Raw genomic sequence first — 20318 nt, forward strand, 5'->3', positions numbered from 1 at the left:
AAAGCTAGAAGTCGAGGGAGGTGTGTCTCAATAATAGACTTTAGGACACCATTAAACATTTACATTTTAATAAGAAAGGGGGGTTGTCTCACAAAGATGTGTACACTCTTTTTCACAGTAGTCCACCTATCCATATTACCTCTCCCCCAAAACCAAAACCCTATATGCAAGGGCTTTCTCTCTACTCCTTTGTCCTTCTCACTATTCTCTCTTTCTCTCAAAATTATTTGAAATAGTCATGTTAGCCATGTTTTGTTTCTTGTTTGGGGGATTGTGGGGGGTTTTCTGGGTTTTGTGGATTTTTTTGTTGTTTTTCTTACCATAAACAGAATGAACTGTTTCTTTTCCCAGGATGGTCTTCACGACCAAGGACAAGAACCTGTACTTTCTTTCACTGGACCTAGAACAGGGACTTATTGTTTTAATTGCTTACTGTCTACTGCCTGATTATAATGTCTTGTTTGCAGAGAGAGCTTTGAGTCTGAAGGCAGGGCTTACATTGGGGCATTGGTCAACTATAGAAAAAGTTATACTGCATCTATAAAATAGGAAATTATATGTCCATAAAGAAATCACATTTTTCAAATAATTATTAATGGGACCTAAAAATGTTTAAAAAAATAACTACTGGGTGACGTCACGGAAATGGCGCCGTGAGCAGCGCGTCCGACAGATCTCCCCAAAATCACAACAAATTTATCAACTAGAAACAGGAAAATTTATCTTCGGAGCAAACTGAAAGCAAAAGGACTGTTATCACTCGAATCTGAGAGACGAGGGTGTGGAGGAAGCTACCGCAGGGACGTTCATTCAAGCCGCGAGAAAGTGCGCCTGTGGTAAGTCATCCCGCACTCGGAAGCCGCCGCCGGCCGCCCCCGCCAGCCGCCCCCGCCAGCCGCCGCCGCCAGCCGCCGCGAGCAGCGCCCGGGTCAGTTGCAGGGCGAGCGGCAAGCAGCCGCTGGCGCGCTCCCGGTCTGGTTGCAGACCGAGCATTGCAGACCGAGCACCGCTAACGTTCCCAGCGGCCCGCGCATGGGGAGCGGGAGAGGCCCCAGGGCGGTATTCCCTACTTGGGAGATTCTCTCCGCGGGCGGGGCACCTCACCCAGCCATTCAAGCTAACAATCAAGCGTTGGGGGAGGGGCGCGCGCAGGCAGCCTGAAATACCTTCGGGAGCACAGCTGCGACCCAATTACTAAAATTAACTTAACCCGTGAAATCTGCGCACCCTCGGTTCTAATTGATAAGATCTCTCTCAGTTCACCGACCCAAGACAAGAGGCGTGATATTTTTTGGTGCCTCTCGCTAAAGGGGCGGGGGCAACTTCTGATTGATAGAGCCTCCATATTCAGGGATAAACGCTAACAAGAAGGACTTGGCAGATAATAAGATCTATACCACACTAGTCGCAAGCAGAGACTAGTGCCTCTTCTTACCGGCCAAAACAGGCTACAAAGAGTGGAAAGCCTGGGTTGAGAGGTCCAACGGAATGCTAGGCGCTGAACAATCACCTTGACAACAATTGACTCCCACCCCCGCCTGATTACACTGGAGGCCCTGACTGTCAGAGCCCTTCCCAGAGCCTTGCACTGAGTGAGGATAGAGTGGGGATTTCCCAGCTCTTTGAGTCTCTTACTCCCCAGGCAGAAGCAGTGGCAGCCTTGTGGCTGGATCGCCAGGCTGCTGGTTCGGGAGGGGGGGACTGGGAGAGAGAATCCACGAAGGCGAACTCTCTCGTCGTTAGACACTGCAGACGCTGGCAGGCCTTGACTACCAACAAGACTAAAGCCAATTGTGTGACATTGCCATAGAACCCCATCAACTGCAAGTCCCTGCCTGGGTGTGGCGCAGGGGCAGGGCCTGGGGTGCAGTCGCCGACCGGGAAGAGGGAGAGAGGAGAAGGAGGAAGAGGTTGACATCTCAAAATCAGGAAAAATCCACAGACTTTGCAGCTTGTTCCACTGTTTGTTGGGGGTTTTTTTTGTTTGTTTTTTTTTTTGTTGTTGTTGTTTGTTCCTTCTATCTTATTGCCTTTATTTCCTCCACCTCAGTCCTTCTATTCTCTGCCCATCTTATGCTTCCCTTTTCTTGAACTACACTACCCATAAGTGTTACATTTTATTTCTCTTCTTCATCCTCACCCTCCTTTGGGGTTATACTCCAGGACACTTAATTCTCACTCTCTCCTCTTTTGTTTTTTTTTGCCTTATTTTGTCTTTTTCTCTTCCTTTTTTATTTCTTCCTTCGTTTTTCTCTTTTTCTTATTTTTTCCTTTCTATTCGTTTTTTCTTTTCTCGTTTTACTTTCCTCCCATTTAATCCTCAATCACGAACAAATTAGTTAATTTGGGACTCAAGGTTTTTTTTGGCTTTGTTTTTCTTTTTCGGTTTTGTTTTTGTTTTTTTCTGGTTGGTTTGTTTTTGTGGCATTTTGGGTCCTCCCAACCCAAGGTCTCCATTGTATTTGGTCTTTGCTCCACTTAATACAACGTATTTTTACTTATTATTTTTATTTTTTCTTCTTGATTATTCCTTTTTTTGTCCTTTTTTCTGGTTCCCTCTTGTCCCTCTCATTATATCTCTTGGTTGACCGTCACCCGCAGGCAGATCAACTTATGCTTGTCTAAGATTTTCTTCCTTTTTTTTTTTTTTATTTTTTTATTTTTTTATTTATTTTATTTATTTTTTTATTTTTTGCCCCCTTGAACTCTTCACCGCAAACCAGGCCCTCCATTATAGGCACGATATTTCCCTGAGGAGGGGAGAGGAGGGAAGGAGAACAAAGAAAAAAAAAAGGGGGAAATAATAAATTATTACTGCTTTTTTTTGTGGGGTGTTTTACCCTTTGTTTTTTTTTTGTTTTTTTGTTGTTGTTGTTGTTGTTTTTTTTTTGTTTTTTTTTTGGTTTTTTTTGGTATTTTTTTTTTGTTTTGTTTTTTACTTTTTACTCTTTATTAATTCTAATTAGTGCTATCAACAAGACCACCCTCAGATGCCAATAAGAAAGAGGAAATCGAATATTATGGATACAAAAGAAAGAGAGGTAACACAAATAGATGTGGAAAAATCTATGGAGAAAAGACTTAACATATTGGAAGCCTTGGAGCTAAATGACAGAGAATTTAAAATAGAAATCTTAAAAATACTCAGAGATATACAAGAAAACACGGAAAGGCAATATAGGGAGATCAGAAAACAACTCAATGAACACAAAGAATATATTACCAAGGAAATTGAAACTATAAAAACAAATCAAACAGAAATGAAAAACTCAATTCACGAACTGAAAAACGAGGTAACAAGCTTAGCTAGCAGAACAACCCAGATTGAAGATAGGATTAGTGAAATAGAAGACAAACAACTTGAGGCACAACAGAGAGAAGAAGAAAGAGACTCAAAAATAATAAAAAACGAGAAAGCCCTACAGGAATTATCTGACTCCATCAGAAAGAATAACATAAGAATAATAGGTATATCAGAGGGAGAAGAGAAAGAAAATGGAATGGAGAATATACTCAAACAAATAATAGACGAGAACTTCCCAAGCCTGTGGAAAGAACTAAAGCCTCAAATTCAAGTAGCAAACAGAACACCGAGTTTTCTTAACCCCAACAAACCCACTCCAAGGCACATCATAATAAAGATGACACAAACCAATGACAAAGAAAAAATTCTCAAGGCAGCCAGGGAAAAGAAGAGTACAACATATAAAGGAAGGCCTATTAGATTATCATCAGATTTCTCAGCAGAAACTCTACAAGCTAGAAGAGAGTGGACCCCAATATTTAAAGCCCTGAAAGAGAGGAACTTTCAGCCAAGAATACTATACCCATCAAAGCTATCCTTCAAGTATGAAGGAGATATAAAAACATTCACAAATACAGAAAAGATGAGAGAATTTATCACGAGAAAGCCCCCACTCCAGGAAATACTAAAGGGGGTTTTCCAACCAGATTCAAAGAACAAAAGAAAACAACACCACAAGTAACAGCTCCACCAAGAACACAATAAAACCAAACTTAAACTGTGACAACAAAGGAAAAAAAAAAGGGGGGGAGAGAATGGAGATTAACAGTAGCAAAGGACGATGAAGTGCAGAAATACTTATAAGATAGGGTACTACAATGAATATGGTAGGTACCCTTTTCATTACTTAATGGTAACCACCCTAGAAAAAACCACCACAAAAACACATGACTTAAAAAAGGTAGCAACAGAGGAAAGAAGTATGGAACACAAACAAACAGAAACAAATGATAGAAAAACAAAAGAGAAGAATCAAACTAGATACAAAACTAACAGAAAGCAATTTATAAAATGGCAGTAGGGAACCCACAAGTGTCAATAATTACACTAAATGTAAATGGATTAAACTTACCAATAAAAAGACACAGAGTAGCAGAATGGATTAAAAAAGAAAATCCAACTATATGCTGCCTACAAGAAACACATCTAAGCAACAAGGATAAAAACAAATTCAAAGTGAAAGGCTGGAAAACAATACTCCAAGCAAACAACACCCAAAAAAAAGCAGGTGTAGCAATACTCATATCTGATAATGCTGACTACAAGACAGAAAAAGTACTCAGAGACAAAAATGGTCACTTCATAATGATTAAGGGGACACTGAATCAAGAAGACATAACAATCCTTAATATATATGCACCAAACCAAGGAGCACCAAAATATATAAGACAGCTACTTATTGACCTTAAAACAAAAACTAACAAAAATACAATCATACTTGGAGACCTCAATACTCCGCTGACGGCTCTAGATCGGTCATCCAAACAGAGAATCAATAAAGATATAGTGGCCTTGAACGAAATACTAGAACACCTGGATATGATAGACATCTACAGGACACTTCATCCCAAAGCGACAGAGTATACATTTTTCTCTAGTGTACATGGAACATTCTCAAGAATTGACCATATGTTGGGCCACAAAGACAATATCAGCAAATTTAGAAAAATTGAAATTGTACCAAGCATATTTTCTGATCATAAAGCCTTGAAACTAGAATTCAACTGTAAAAAAGAGGGGGAAAAACCCACAAAAATGTGGAAACTAAACAACATACTTCTAAAAAATGAATGGGTCAAAGAAGAAATAAGCGCAGAGATCAAAAGATACATACAGACAAATGAAAATGAAAATACGACATATCAGAATCTCTGGGATGCAGCAAAAGCAGTAATAAGAGGAAAGTTCATATCACTTCAGGCCTATATGAACAAACAAGAGAGAGCCGAAGTAAACCACTTAACTTCACACCTTAAGGAACTAGAAAAAGAAGAACAAAGACAACCCAAAACCAGCCGAAGAAAGGAGATAATAAAAATCAGAGCAGAAATAAATGAAATAGAGAACAGAAAAACTATAGAAAAAATCAATAAAACAAGGAGCTGGTTCTTTGAAAAGGTCAACAAAATTGACAAACCCTTGGCAAGACTCACCAAGGAAAAAAGGCACAGGACTCAAATAAATAAAATCCAAAATTAAAGAGGAGAGATCACCACAGACATCATAGATATACAAAGAATTATTGTAGAATACTATGAAAAATTATATGCCACCAAATACAACAATCTAGAAGAAATGGATAAATTCCTAGAACAATACAACCTTCCTAGACTGAGTCATGAAGAAGCAGAAAGCCTAAACAGACCAATCAGCAGGGAGGTTATAGAAAAAACTATTAAAAACCTCCCCAAAAATAAAAGTCCAGGCCCAGACGGTTATACTAGTGAATTCTATCAAACATTCAAAGAAGACTTGGTTCCTATTCTACTCAAAGTCTTCCAAAAAATTGAAGAAGAAGCAATACTTCCGAACACATTTTATGAGGCCAACATAACCCTCATACCAAAACCTGGCAAGGATGGCACAAAGAAAGAAAACTACAGACCAATATCTCTAATGAATACAGATGCTAAAATTCTAAACAAAATACTGGCAAACCGAATACAACAACATATTAAAAAAATAATACATCATGATCAAGTGGGATTCATCCCAGAATCTCAAGGATGGTTCAACATACGCAAAACGGTTAACGTAATACACCATATCAACAAAACAAAGAACAAAAACCACATGATCTTATCAATAGATGCAGAAAAGGCTTTTGATAAAATACAACACAATTTTATGTTTAAGACTCTCAACAAAATGGGTATAGAAGGAAAATATCTCAACATGATAAAGGCCATATATGATAAACCATCAGCTAACATCATATTAAATGGCACTAAACTGAAGGCTTTCCCCCTTAAATCAGGAACAAGACAGGGTTGTCCACTCTCTCCACTCTTATTTAACGTGGTGCTAGAAGTTCTGGCCAGAGCAATCAGACAAGACAAAGAAATAAAAGGCATCCATATTGGAAAAGAAGAAGTAAAGGTATCACTTTTTGCTGATGATATGATCCTATACATCGAAAACCCGAAGGACTCCACAAAAAGATTATTAGAAACAATAAACCAATACAGTAAGGTCGCAGGATACAAAATTAACATACAGAAGTCCATAGCCTTTCTCTATGCCAACAATGAAATATTAGAAAACGAACTCAAAAAAATAATCCCCTTCACGATTGCAACAAAAAAAATAAAATACCTAGGAATAAACATAACAAAGAATGTAAAGGACCTATATAATGAAAATTACAAAGCATTGTTAAGGGAAATCGAAAAAGATATAATGAGATGGAAAAATATTCCTTGTTCTTGGATAGGAAGAATAAATATAATCAAAATGGCCATATTACCCAAAGCAATATACAAATTTAATGCAATTCCCATCAAAATTCCTATGAGATTTTTTAAAGAAATGGAACAAAAAATCATCAGATTTATATGGAACTATAAAAAACCCCGAATAGCCAAAACAATCCTAAAGAAAAAGAATGAAGCTGGGGGCATTACAATACCTGACTTTAAACTATATTATAGGGCCACAATAATCAAAACAGCATGGTATTGGCAGAAAAATAGACACTCAGACCAATGGAACAGAATAGAAAGCCCAGAAATAAAACCACATATATATGGTCAAATAATCTTTGATAAAGGGGCCAACAACACACAATGGAGAAAAGAAAGCCTCTTCAACAAATGGTGTTGGGAAAACTGGAAAGCCACATGCAAAAGAATGAAACTCGACTACAGCCTGTCCCCGTGTACTAAAATTAATTCAAAATGGATCAAAGACCTAAATATAAGACCTGAAACAATAAAGTACATAGAAGAAGACATAGGTACTAAACTCATGGACCTGGGTTTTAAAGAACATTTTATGAACTTGACTCCAATGGCAAGAGAAGTGAAGGCAAAGATAAATGAATGGGACTACATCAGAATAAAAAGTTTTTGCTCAGCAAGAGAAACTGATATAAAAATAAACAGACAGCCAACTAAATGGGAAATGATATTTTCAAACAACAGCTCAGATAAGGGCCTAATTTCCAAAATTTACAAAGAACTCATAAAACTCAACAACAAACAAACAAACAATCCAATAAAAAAATGGGAAGAAGACATGAATAGACACTTCTCCCAGGAAGAGATACAAATGGCCAACAGATATATGAAAAAATGCTCAGCTTCATTAGTTATTAGGGAAATGCAAATCAAAACTACAATGAGATACCACTTCACCCCTGTTAGATTAGCTATGATCAACAAGACGGGTAATAGCAAATGTTGGAGAGGCTGTGGAGAAAAAGGAACCCTCATTCACTGTTGGTGGGACTGTAAAGTAGTACAACCATTATGGAGGAAAGTATGGTGGTTCCTCAAAAAACTGCAAATAGAACTACCTTATGACCCAGCAATCCCTCTACTGGGTATATACCCCAAAACCTCAGAAACATTGATACGTGAAGACACATGTAGCCCCATGTTCATTGCAGCACTGTTCACAGTGGCCAAGACATGGAAACAACCAAAAAGCCCTTCAATAGAAGACTGGATAAAGAAGATGTGGCACATATACACTATGGAATACTACTCAGCCATAAGAAACGATGACATCAGATCATTTACAGCAAAATGGTGGGATCTTGATAACATTATAAGGAGTGAAATAAGTAAATCAGAAAAAAACAAGAACTACATGATTCCATACATTGGTGGAACATAAAAATGAGACTAAGAGACATGGACAAGAGTGTGGTGGTTACCAGGGGTGGGGGGAGGGAGGACAGGGGGAGAGTTAGGGGGAGGGGGAGGGGCACAGAGAACTAGATAGAGGGTGGCGAAGGACAATCTGACTTTGGGCGAGGGGTATGCAACATAATTTGATGACAAAATAACCTAGACATGTTTTCTTTGAATATATGTACCCTGATTTATTAATGTCATCCCATTACCATTAATAAAAATTTATTTAAAAAAAAAAATAACTACTTATAGAAACATTTATAAAAATATTAGTCATAAAACTTTTGCTTTATAATTTAAGGTTGGAAACAATGTTTGGCATTCTTTAATGAATTATACAGAAAACTTATAAAAATTCCTCAATTTAAACATATCTTTCTTTCGATTGTCCTTGGGAGTGAAAAAAGAAAAAGGAAGGTTGTGTTCACAAAGATTAGTTTCTGAGTCCTCAATGGTTATTTGCTGTGTGAAGATAGTAATCTACTATGCCCCTGTTTATTATTTTGGGAGTAAAATTATAAGCATAATGGGGAAGGGTGCAACTGCTATAAAACGTCATCCAAGTAGCTTGCTAATTTTATGTGTGAAGAAGTCTACTTAGTTTTAGCAATAGCATTTCTACTCTACCATTCATTTGCCTATCTTGTTATATAACCAAGATTCCAGCTACAATTTTTGCTCATGTGAAAGTTTGAGTAAACTTGAAGCAAGAATCAAAACAGTATTGTCACGCCTGACCAGGCGGTGGCACAGTGATAGAGTGTCAGACTGGGATGTGGAGGACCCAGGTTCGAGACCCCAAGGTCGCCAGCTTGAGCGCAGGCTCATCTGGTTTGAGCAAAGCTCACCAGCTTGGACCCAAGGTCGCTGGCTCAAGCAAGGGGTTACTCGGTCTGCTGAAGGCCCACGGTCAAGGCACATATGAGAAAGTAATCAATGAACACCTAAGGTGTCGCAACGAAAAACTGATGACTGATGCTTCTCATCTCTCTCCATTCCTGTCTGTCTGTCCTTATCTATCCCTCTCTCTGACTCTCTGTCTCTGTAAAAAAAAAAAAAAAAGTCACTAATAAGAATAATAGCACTCATATTACTTTAATATGTCCATAATCTATGTCAACAGCTTCACTTTTCTTATCACTCTTGATTCACATACCAACCCTTATTTTAGAGATGAGAAAATGTTATCTCAGGTTTAGATATATTTCCCAATGTCCTCCACTTAAGTAAATGGTGATTCTGGGATTTGAACTGAGGGATTCTGACCCCAGCATCCACACTGCTAACTCTATATTACACTGCCTTATAATTTTAGTGAAAAGAGGACAGTGTTGGGGAAAATAAATGTCCTATCTTCTTATACATCTATCCACTCAAAAACCTAAAAAAAAATTAGCCAGGAAGCAAATCTAGTTTCACTTTGTAATTATAGGCCGCCATTCCCAGTGGCCACTCAACATCTATTGACTGACAATCAGAGGCTTACCTTCAGAAATTATGCCTCGAAGCAAACAAACAAACAAATCTACTGAGAGCTAATTTTAAAAAAAAAGCCTCTTCTAGTTTAACACAAAAGAAAAATTCAAATGATAATGTAATTTCAGAAGTTTCTACAGCACAGAAATGACCACCTCTCTGGGCTCATCTTTCTTGCACAGCAAGGAATGAGATGACTAAATAGAAAATCATGGCCATAAATTTTAGCTGATTCCAATTAAAATAACTTGAAAAAAATAACAGGAAAACAGGCCATAAGCTCAAATTAGAAACAGCAAGTCTTGGAAAGCATTTACATTTTCAATGAAAAGACAAATGAACCATAAAATAAACATTAGGTCAATGGTACAAACTCAAGAATAAATAAAAATGAGCCAAAGACCAATCATCTATAAGCACATGTAATCTAGACCTATTTAACAAATGGAACAAAGAGAGAATGATGCTGAGAGCACCAGGCCAGGCCTGGCATGTTCCCCCACGCAGGAGTTGACGCACACAGCAGCAAATGCAGATTGTGCAGGAGTCAAGGACAGGAGCATAATCTGATAATACCGGCCTATGCATCTGCTTTTACTAGTTTCATTCAGTAAAATATTTTCCAAGAAGCAACACTGAGCTTAATCTGAAGGACCATAGTGGTATATACTCTGAAGTGGCTTCTCCTCATGGGATAGAAAGAGCCAGGACTGAGGAAGACCACTAGTGACAGGAGTGGTTGGGGAGAAGAATCCATAAAGAACATCATCTATCCTCCAGGGGTCCACTGGCATGAAAGAAAGTGTGAAAAGAGAAGGTTTGTGCTTAACACCAGCCATTGCTCTGCACCATAGCCCAAGGGGAATAAAAATCATCCATCACAGTACAAGCAGCTACCATGAGTCATAACCTCCTCATCCAGGACCAGGGGTCCTTTTAAAAAAAGAAGATATCAACCAGGTAACAAAAAGAAGTGTTTTGGTTGAAAAAGAAAAGAAAGAGCACTTTCACAGGCCAGCTTCAGCTATTCGCTAACTTGAGCTCTTTACAATAAAAACAAATAGAAGGGGATTGGTTCTTTTCCCATCAGAACCTGAGGACACTGAAGCAGCAATTCTGGAACCTCAAATATTGCCTTGGAGGTCAAGGCACGTTTTTTTCTTGGTCACATTCATTCAAGCATTAATTCTTTCAACAGATCTTTTTCGAAGGTCTATAACAGATACTGTGACAGGGACACGGAGATGTCAAACTGCCACAAACATACCTGAAGGCATTTAAATTTGTTGGAAGTGTTAAGTCGTCATCCAAATAAATACTGTATAACTCAAGGTCAAATGTGCCAAACGCAGATGAAAATCGGAAGGAAAGAATCATGGCTTGTCAGGGAGAGAGCCAGTCGGAGGCAGAGGGGAAGCTGAGCCAGTTTCTGAAAGACAAAGTCATCTGAGCCACATCCTGAAAAAGGGATACAATTTCAACCAACAGACATGGAATAATAGAGCTTCTTCAAAGAAATAGAACTTGAATAAAATTTTGAGATGAGAAACAATTGAGGGATTAAAGAATGGGTGGTTGTTGGCTTTGACTGTAGAGTGACCAGAAAAGAGTGGTAGAAAGCTGGAAAAGTGAAACGGAACTGAAAGGTTGAGCTCCTAGAAAATCAATCCAAGAGAATTTGATGGGTAGGCACTAAAACAGTGGGATTGATACAACCAGACCTTAACCATAAGGAAAAAGTGCTCAGCCTGACCTGTGATGGCACAGTGGATAAAGCTTTGACCTGGAATGCTGAGGTCTCATGTTCAAAACCCTGGGCCTGCCTGGTCAAGGCACATATGGGAGTTGATGCTTCCTGCTCCTCCCCCACCTTCTCTCTCTCTCTCTCTCTCCTCTCCCTAAAATAAATAAATAAAATAAAATAAAATTTAAAAAGTACTCAGTGGCTTCAGGGGGTAGAGAATGCAAGTGAGGAGAACCATTTTACATATTCCTCAGGCAGAAAGAGCTAGACCTAAGAAAAAGCAACAGGACCAGAGGGAGATGACACTAAGACAGAGGAGGTAGACTCTACTGGACTTGGTCTGTGGTGAAATGATCACATTAATAGCCCCATTTCCTCATCTTATCTTGCATCCAAACTCTGCCATGTGAAATTGCAGTCACGCCACTAAAAAGATGAGGTCCATTTACTCACCTCTTAAGTCTGGACTCATCCAATGGGAAGAAGCAGAAGACACAGGGTGTGAGTTTCAGCTCAGACTTTGAGAAGACTTGCATGTTTCTGTTCCTGTTCTGTAACTTCACTTTGTCGTGAAAACATACCCAGCCGGTCTGCTGGGGACGAGCCACCCATCACCTCATCCAACATAGCCCAGGTGGGTAAGTGAGCCCGGCCAAGACCAGCAGAGCCACCTGGCCAGCACCCACCTGAACTGAGGAGCAGTAAACTCAGTATAAAGTGCCTCTGAAATTTTATGTTTATGTGTCATAGATGATTGATATAATGACTGTTAAGAGAAAAGAGAGGAAAGTATGGTTTGAGGAAGTGGACAGATGAAGAGCATGACAGCTAGGGTATGTGTGAAGTCAGAAGGGTTATTGCCAAGGATGGTAGAGGTAACCAGCAGGGATTTAGGACCTCAAACTTCACCATTGGAAAAGCCTTGTTGACAAATAAGATTACCGAAGGAGATTCAAATATAAAACCAGAGTGTGGTAAACTATACCCCGTGAGCCAAATTCAGCCTGCTGCCTGTTTCTATAAATAAAGTTTTATTGGAACACAGCCACATTCATTTGATTACATACTCTCTATGCCTGCTTTAGCACTACAGCAGAGTTGAGAAGTTATGACAGAGATAGTGTGGCCCACAAGACCTAAAATATCAACTATTGTGCTCTACACAGAAAAATATCTGCTGATGCTTAATAGAAACAATTAATTTTTTTTTTTTTTTTTTTTTTTTTTTTTTTTTTACAGAGGCAGAGATAGACAGGGACAGACAGGAATGGAGAGAGATGAGAAGCATCAATCATCAGTTTCTCATTGCACGTTGCGACTTCTTAGTTGTTCATTGATTGCTTTCTCACATGTGCCTTGACCGTGGGCCTTCAGCAGACCGAGTAACCCCCTGCTGGAGCCAGCGGCCTTGGGTCCAAGCTGGTGAGCTCTTTGCTCAAGCCAGATGAGCCCACGCTCAAGCTGACGACCTCGGGGTCTCAAACCTGGGTCCTTCCGCATCCCAGTCCGACGCTCTATCCACTGCGCCACCACCAGGTCAGGCGAAACAATTAAATTTTTGATATAGTATTTTCTTAATTGTACATCAGAAAATGTTTTCTATGAGACCACACCTTCAACACAGGCTCACTTTAAATTGTCCCTTCCCTTCTCTACTATCTTTATAGGGTAGTGATATTCAAGGTATTGACAACTTGATGTGTTACAAGGGGAGAAGTAGTGAATAACTGAAATGGTAAAAAGGTAGTCCAACAACACTCTCCACAGAGCATTCTTCTCACCTGTCCCTCTGCTTCTTGTCACTAGTTTTGTGATGGTGTTGACTAGATTACTGTTGCAAAGAGCCAGACTCACATCAGGCATAAATAAGAGTTTGCACTAACTTTTTTTTAAAAAAGAAATAGATAAAAATTCAATGCATTGATTATACAGTGAAAGATAAAATGCATAATAAATACATATTAATTAGTGTGCATTATGTGTTTTATTCAATCATTAAATGATGTGATTTTTTTTAAAAGGTTCCAGAATCCAGCTGGCTTTTGTAACTATGAAAGCATATGTTCCAGATGCAGAGCTGAGATGAGGAGCCTTCCCAGCACAGCATAAGATTCTGCTGCATCCAGCTGGTTCGGAGGGCATTCACAAGAATGGCCAGAAAGCAAAGCTACTCAGGATTAGAGCAGGCTGAGGGCTCTCCACTAGTGAGAAGCAATGCAGCACAGTGAGAAGCATGTGGGATTTGCAATCAAACTCCAGCTCTGCATGCAGCAGTTCTCTGAACCTCAGTGTCTCCATCTGAAAAATACTGAAGTGGTAATATCTTTGCCCAAGTTATCTCACAGGGCATTTAGCAAGAATCAGAGTAGATAGCACATGAAAGATACATTATAAGAAATAAAGTGCTGTTTAAATGTTAAGGTATCTATAGAGATGTTTATAAATGTGTGAGCAAATAATATCAGGAATTAACTATGGCAAGTAAATACTTAAATACTAGAAGATACTTATGACATGACCTTTTAATAAACAGGAGGCAGAAAAAGAATAAAAATAAAAGGCTTCCTTCAGAACATTCAACAAAAGGGAAAATGTATAAAATAATCTCAACCATTAATAGACTGGATCTCTGAAGCTGGTGATTAATTTATACACAAATCATTGAAAATATCGGCCAGTTGTTTCAACCAATTTTATGTTGATCACATTTCTAATTGTGGTTTCTTAATGAGCCAGTTGACTCATACAAGTACATCAATAAACTGACCTGTATAGGAAGTAATTTGGAAATTATTTGGAAACTGTTCTGTGATTGATGTCCCCAAACATTTCTAATTAGCCTTTAAAAATCTCCTGAGGTATTGATTGCTTTGTAATGTCACCTAAATGGTTGGTTGTTCATTCAAGAGCACCTAGCTATAGCTATGAGTAAAAATGACATACCTTAGCAAGATTTCATCTCTTTGATGAAAAAGATTGTGAAGTAATTCCTGGGGTGAGTTTATATGAATATGCCTATAGAGGAACCCAGCCTCACAAGGCCAACCTTATAAAAAGTGCTAGGAATCAGGACATCCTTGTGCAGCCACTAATTATCCCTGTAAGTGGTATAAGAAATTCACCCCTCTGTGGCCTCCTTTTTCTCCTTTCTGACCTGGGGCACCCAGATCCACCTTTAGCCTTAGACTTGGGCAAGAGGGGCCTTGCCCTGGGCCCAATTCTGGATCTCTTTGGCCACACCCTCCCTTTTCCCACCTCCAGTGGGGTAGAGACACCATGGAGTCAAGAAAAGTTGAAGCCCTCATTCTACACTTGCTCTTCCCAGTCTGGACACGTAGGATCTTCAAATTTTCTACCCAGATGGCCATAATGCTGCTTCCAGGGCTAGTGTAGACCTCTTATGTGGGTCCATCCTCCCAATGGTATCCACCCTATTGTATACACCCCAGGCTTAAAGGATGACCAAGGGACAGCTGTTAGCAGTCAGTGTGGATGGAATTTGTACACATGGATTGGTAAATCCACAAGTATCCATGCAAGACCTCTGGCAGTGCAGGACTAAAGGATGAAAGAGATGGGGTGGGGAGGAGAACTGTAGCAGTTTATTCCACTCTGCCACATTCTAGCAATGAACTCAGCAGTATGGGCTTTCCAGATTCAAAATCAACCTTTTAGGTTGTTGTTAAGGAGGACAGAACACCTTATAGTTCGTAAGTTTGATTTTTGGCTTTTAAATGTTCAGACAGTTAGTATGTGCAGGCCTCTAGTTGCATTCTTGCCCTCAGCCCTAAAATGTTAGAGGAGTGTTTGCTCAGAGCATACCTCTCTAACGTCCCTTCCAGCTCTAATTCATTTCAGAGAAAATAAAAGAACATTGGTACCATACATTTCTCAGTTTAAATCTTCAATTTGCTCAGATATCTCCTTGTGCAGATTGCTTAACTTCTCTAAGCATCAGGTTCTTTGTTTACTAAAACAATACTATGGAAGATCGTAATGAGAGGGAAATGGCATCATCTATTGAAATGTTGACACTTGATGGGTCCTCAACGTGTGCTAGCTCTCTGCCATGGGAGGAAAGGAAACTTACAACAAAGAGATAAAAAATCCAGCAGTCATGCTCCTTGGTATTTACTCAAATGATCTGAAAACTATGTCTATACAAAAACCTGCACATGGATGTTTATAGCAGTTTTTTTCATAAATGCCAAAACTTGAAAGCAACAAAAATGTCCTTCAGTAAGTAAACGGATAAATAAACATGAGAATCCAAGCTATGAAAAGAAAAGGCATGGAGGAAACTTAAATGCATATTACTGAGCGAAAGAAGCCAATTTGAAAAGGCTACACACATAATAATTCCAATTACAGTATGTGGTAATCTGGAAAAGGCAAAACCAGAAGATAGTAATAAAAAAAAAGAGAGAACTCTAAGGTAAACTATGCACCTTGGGTAATAATGGTATGTCAGTGTGAGTTTCTCAGTTACAACAAAGGCATCACTCTGGTAAAGGATGTTGGTAGTGGGGGAGGCTGTATCCGTGTGGGGGCGGGATATGTGGGAAATCATTGTGCCCACCAGTAAACTTAAAACTACCCTAAAAATAGTCATTTTTTTAAATGATAAAGAAATGTAAATTTATTACAATGCATACACACTGTCTCTCACTACTTCCTCAACAACAATGAGCCTTTGCTAAGAGAAGAATTATTCCAGAGATCAATAACACTTTTTATCTGAAATGAGGAACTTTAGCTCATAAAAAAAAAGTTATTCAAATTATGAAGCAGATGTTTTTTACCAGCTGTGTGCAGATTATCTCACCAGCAGTGTCAGACATGGAGCTCCAGAAATACAAAGATGCTAAAACAGCAGTAATTCAGAGCAGAGTTTAAAGCAAGGAATTTAACCCTTAGAAAATATGGGGGACTGTGCTGTAGCTGAATATGGGGGTGTTTATCAGTTTTAAACTTGAACTAACAGGGCCAATATGTTTTCCCAATTAATCTAGTAACCAGTGTTTGCATACTATTTTGATTAACATGCGGTTTTATTTTTTAAAGTCATCAATATAAAAAAATGCATTGCTTAGTTGGGGTTAATGGAATTATATTCACATCCAATTCTCAGCAACCTTGAGGAGCTGCTGACTAATGCTCCATGGAGAATGTGCTAAGCGCAGAGGGAACAGAATTAAGCCAGCCATTTCAGAGCTGTCTTCTGAGGACAGGGTGCTTTGGAGTTCTCCACTCTCTAGGTTGTCCAGAGCCCCAATATTCAAGTAAAAAAATAAAATAGTATAACTTATCTGCAAAGCTCCAGCACATCATTGAGACTAGAGGTCCTGGACAAATGTGTAGAAACAAGGCCATAACCTTTTTTATTTGACTTCAGACAAAATAAACAAGAACAAGGAGCTAAAATAAGTAAACAAAGTCACATCTAAGCATCTTAAATGTGTATTAGTTAAAGCAATACAACACTTCAGGAATAACCCAGGAAATCAACCTAAAACAAGGTGCCATCTTTCATTGGCAAAATACTCTTTGCCATCCCATAAGAAATAGTCATTGTTTTAATGTTGAATTGCTGAGCTGATATAAAAGAAATGAAATTTTTGGGATGCTTGGAATTAGATAACCCTCATGGGGAATAAGCCTTGTATGATAGCACAGGATCTATTATTAGCCATGTAAGTAAGAACCGTGGGTCAGCCTCCCTTCCCACTCAGTATTGGTCAAGTTTTAATTAATTGCCTAGTTATTGGCTCGACAACTAAAGTGTGATGCTGAAAATTTGGAAGAGGTCTGGGAAAGAACAATGAAAATGATTAGGAAGCATACCCACCCTAAGGAAAATATAAAGGAATGGGGCTTACTTAACCTAGAAAAGAAAAGGCTCAAGGGAAACTTAGTAATTTACTTTAAATAGATAAAAGGCTAATATAAGAGTGACATGAATATAATTATTTTTCTCATAACAGTTTAAAAGATGATATGCAGCAGAAAACGATTAAGTTAGCTAATAGGGGAACTTGGTAATATATGTGATCTATTGAAATTATGGAAGACCACCTGAGCTGTGTTGGCACAGTGGACAAAATGTTGACCTGGGATGCTGAGGTTGCAAGTTCAAAACCCTGAGCTTGCCAGGTTAAGGCACATATGACAAGCAATCGATGAGTAACTAAAGTGAAGTGACTATGAGTTGATACTTCTCACTCCCTTGCTTCTCTTTCTATAAAATCAATAAATAAACTCTCAAAAAAAGAAAGAAATAAAAAGAAAGTTATGAAAGACCAGAAATAATATTTTTTTAAAGACATGTGAGAAAAAAATCCTCTAGCAATGTCTTAAAACTAGAGAGGGGATAGGAGAGGATGAATAACGTGAGTTTCTAATCCAGGCTGGAATATATGGGATTATAAAGATAAATAATTCAGTACTACCTCATGAGTATCTTTAATATCAAAATATATTCATAAGGATCTCAAGGATTAAAAAAGTTACAGACCTTATATAAATAATGCAAATTAAAGTCAAGTAATAACACAAGTTTAGGCAAGGCAATTAAAACATTTTTAGGAATGTCCTAAAATTGACACTTAAACATGATTTTAAAAATTTATTACTAGACTCAATCAAGCTAAATCTCTATTTTGATCATCTCCAAGCATTTATTCTGTCAGCTGAGAAAATTTAAGCACCCTAAGGTCAAAAATTTATGCATGATTTATCTTGGAATAAGCTGCTTTTCACATAGCTGGGAGGATAGAGCCTAGAGCTTTGGGAGCCACGCATACATCGAAAGAGCCTGTCCAACATTGGAATCAACAGAAGAAAAGCAGAAATAAGAGATGTAGAAAGAGAAATCCACCCTAGAGCCCTAGAATCAGCCAATTCCTTTGGAGTTTGAACTGTGTAGGACCATAAATTCTGTGTAATTATTAATATGACAAAGAAATTTATGAAGTGAAGTATGCAAGATAAAAACTGAAAAGAAATATAAAAATAAATTTTTTTGTATCATCAAATATTTTTTTTAATTTTTGTTGTTGTTTGAGGAAGAGAATAAGGATGAAGGGAAAATAGGGGACAAGAGGAGAAAGAGGAAATACAATGCAAAAAGAATGTCCAAATAGAAGAATACAGATATGTAGTGGTGGTGGTGAGAAGGGAGAAATAAATGGCACTCAGATTTCTGGCTTCAGCTACTGTGGGTTGAGGTGCTCATCGAGATGGGGGAGAGCAAAAGAGAAGCAGACTTTGAAGACCAAGAGTTAAGATTTGGAAATCTTAACTTAAAGACTTCATCTTTCCAACTACAAAGATGAAATCAACAGGTATATAAATCTAAATATTTAAAGAGAGGCCAGAACTAAAGATGAACACTTGAGCATAATGTCAAATAGATAGAATTTGGAGTTACTAGGAAAAGTAGAGAGCATAAGAGGGGAAGGGGAGGAAAGAAAATGGGAGAGGACAAGAGCCTGGGAATGAATCTTGATAAACTCTTAACTTTATGAGGACAGGGCAGAGCCAGAAGTGTGGGTTAGCATAGCGAAAGAAAAGCAGTCCATAAAGTCAGGGGAAAACTAGAAGAGGGTGATGTAAGCAAAATTAAGATACAAGAATTGAGTGGTTTTACAAATAGATCTACAAATTCTTTATGTTATTTATAGTCTTCTCGTACCCATATTCATGAGCTGGACTAAGGGAGTCATTTCTAATGAATAAAATAAAGCAGAAGTGATACTATGAGACTTTGGAGACTAAGTCAAGATATCTTGGACCACTCAATCCAAGGGATTTCTTTGTCTTGAGTATAGCCAGATAGTCCCACATTTGCAAACTCTGAGGCCTCCAGCCAACAACCATGTGAGTGAGCCATCTTTGAATTGAATCCTCTTGTCCTAGTCAAGCCTGAAAATAACTGCAGTCCCTCCCTCGTTAGAAACTCTAAGGCAAAATTCCCCAGCAAAGCCCCTCTTAGGTTCCTGATCCTTAGAAACTATGTGAGATAATAAATGCCAGTTATTTTAAACCACTACATTGGAGTAACTGGTTACGCAGCAGAAGATAACAAATACCTGTACAAGGATTCCACAGGAAGCCAAGAGTGGTCAACTATGTCAAATGTTGTGAAGAGTTTAACAAGGAATGGTGGGGGAGAAGCCAGATCAGAAAAACATCAATGTCTGAATGAAAGATGAGAACATGGAGAAAGTAGACACTTTTTTTTGAAAAGTTTGGCTCGGTAGGGAAGCAGAGAAGTTGGGTACAAACTGAAGTCACGAAAGCCGGGAATGTGAGAGGTCTGGATGAGGGGATGGGATCTAGAGTGAAAGTTGATGGATTGACTTGTGATGGAACAGAAAACCTCTTCTACTGAAACAGGAGGAAGGTAAGAAAGCAGGTAATATTGTAGACCTTGTTAACAATATTTTCTCAATAATAATAAGGCAAGGTGAACCACATCCACAATCCCTGACAGATGGGCATCTGGTTTCTAGCTGAATACCTCACAAAGATTCCAGGAGGTGATGTGCTGCCCTTCCCCACAGAAGCAGAGAGCCTTACCAAGAAGTTACTCCTAAAACCACAGAGTTCATTCTTGTATCATTATTTATTACTAATTATGGTATTCAAGTAGATACAACTGTAAACCTACTTTTGTACCACGCTATATTCCAATATAAACAGCTAATGATTGGTTTACTAGGCCTACAGTTCTATAGGTTCTGTTATTTTGTTTATTTTGCCATAAGTCAAATTCCCTTTCTGATTTTAGATTAGCTGAGACAATTGCTGAGCTTCATTTGGTCCTTGTTGGTTTCACAAAGTGACCCCAGAATCTATTTCTGGTTAAGAGTTTTGGTCATTTCAATCACTATGAAGTGTCATCTGTAGGCTTAGAGCAGTCCCATCTGTTGAC

The sequence above is a fragment of the Saccopteryx leptura genome, chromosome 4, assembly GCF_036850995.1.
Source record: "Saccopteryx leptura isolate mSacLep1 chromosome 4, mSacLep1_pri_phased_curated, whole genome shotgun sequence".
Lineage (NCBI taxonomy): Eukaryota > Metazoa > Chordata > Mammalia > Chiroptera > Emballonuridae > Saccopteryx > Saccopteryx leptura.